At 51.4% G+C, this 2,013-nt stretch overlaps 1 non-coding gene across 1 annotated transcript; it reads left to right on the forward strand.

Annotated features, from left to right (window-relative positions):
* Positions 1 to 307: 307 nt before the first annotated feature.
* Trnap-cgg lies at positions 308 to 382 on the forward strand. Its single transcript has one exon. It is a non-coding gene; the product is annotated as a tRNA-Pro (tRNA).
* Positions 383 to 2,013: the final 1,631 nt, after the last annotated feature.

The following is a 2,013-nucleotide window of genomic DNA, read 5'->3' on the forward strand; positions in this document are numbered from 1 at the left end:
TTAATTACGCGTCGAGCTTTGGCTCTCACGACTTGAAAGACTATGAGGCAAAGGTCCCGAGTTCGAGTCTCGGTCGGGCACACAGTTTTAATCTGCCAGGAAGTTTCATATCAGCGCACACTCCGCTGCAGAGTGAAAATCTCATTCTGGAAACATCCCCCAGGCTGTGGCTAAGCCATGTATCCGCTATATCCTTTCTTTCAGGAGTGCTAGTTCTGCATGGTTCGCAGGAGAGCTTCTGTAAAGTTTGGAAGGTAGGAGACGAGATACTGGCAGAAGTAAAGCTGTGAGTACCGGGCGTGAGTCGTGCTTCGGTAGCTCAGTTGGTAGAGCACTTGCCCGCGGAAGGCAAAGGTCCCGAGTTCGAGTCTCGGTCGGGCACACAGTTTTAATCTGCCAGGAAGTTTCATATCAGCGCACACTCCGCTGCAGAGTGAAAATCTCATTCTGGAAACATCCCCCAGGCTGTGGCTAAGCCATGTCTCCGCTATATCCTTTCTTTCAGGAGTGCTAGTTCTGCATGGTTCGCAGGAGAGCTTCTGTAAAGTTTGGAAGGTAGGAGACGAGATACTGGCAGAAGTAAAGCTGTGAGTACCGGGCGTGAGTCGTGCTTCGGTAGCTCAGTTGGTAGAGCACTTGCCCGCGAAAGGCAAAGGTCCCGAGTTCGAGTCTCGGTCGGGCACACAGTTTTAATCTGCCAGGAAGTTTCATATCAGCGCACACTCCGCTGCAGAGTGAAAATCTCATTTTGAAAGACTATGAGGTTGTCTGCTGTAGGGCGGCATTTAAATCGGTGAAGAGCTGCCTGTCCCGGATGGCTGAATGCACTCATCTGTCCACCAAGCTTCAGGTCACCACCTAAGACGACGTGAGGACTTTAGGATGAATACGTCAGCGGCATGATGGATCACTTGTGTGGTCCACCCATTCCGGGGCGCTGTTGTAATGTTCAGCTGGCTCAACAGCGTCCATTTAGCCCAGCTAGGCGAATGTGAAGCGGAGAGTGGTCACTGGAATGAAGGTCATCAATGGCCGCCATTTGCACAGAGAATGTGAGGGCTGGAGAGCAGAAAAAGAGGTCGATGGCAGAAAATGACCCAGTAGCAGTGCAGAAGTGAGTTTGAGTACCTGTGTTGAGGATGCACAGCTAGTGAGAGCTCATGAGGCTCTCAAAAGCTCGACCCCAAGGGCAAGTAGGGGTCAAGCCTCACAAGACATGATGGGGATTGAAGTCTACCTGTAGGAAAAATGGTCACGGGAGTTTTTCCATGAGATCTATGAGACCCTAAGAATCTGTAGCATCTGGCGGTGGTAGATACAGCGAGCAAACGGTGATCTGACACTTACGAATTTCGACAGCAACTGCTTGCAGATCAGTAGCTACGGGAAGAGCAGAGAAGTGATGCGCATTATTGACAGACACAGCAACACCTCCCTCGGCGCCGGCCGGAGTGGCTGAGCGGTTCGAGGCGCTTCAGTCTGCAACCGCGCGACCGCTACGGTCGCAGGTGCGAATCCTGCCTCGGGCATGGATGTGTGTGATGTCCTTATGTTAGTTAGGTTTAAGTGGTTCTAAGTTCTAGGGGACTGATGATCTCAGAAGTCCCATAGTGCTCAGAGCCATTTGAACAATTTTTGAACCTCCCTTGGCTCTGTCCCCAGTCAGATCATCCTTTCCGTGAAGGGTGTGGCGCCGTAGCACAGGGGTGTCAGTGACTTTAAAACGTGTGTCTTGTAAACACAGGCGCAAGGGGGCGTTCTTGCACTTGCACTTGCAGTTTCAGTTCCACCACATAACCTCAACCCATTAATGTTCCACTCTAGTATGAGAGCCATCTACCACAGGTCCTTTCACTCTCCACCAGGCAGGGGTGCCCGTAATGTGTGGGGACTCAGTGTTGGCGAGACGATTGCCTCAGTCCAACACCAAGCTCCATTTACTCTACCGAAGAGTCAAGAGAGATGTCTGATACTCGTAGTAGGACACAGACGTCATCAGACTGTTTACTTCCC

This window comes from Schistocerca piceifrons, chromosome 2, assembly GCF_021461385.2.
Source record: "Schistocerca piceifrons isolate TAMUIC-IGC-003096 chromosome 2, iqSchPice1.1, whole genome shotgun sequence".
Taxonomy (NCBI): Eukaryota; Metazoa; Arthropoda; class Insecta; order Orthoptera; family Acrididae; genus Schistocerca; species Schistocerca piceifrons.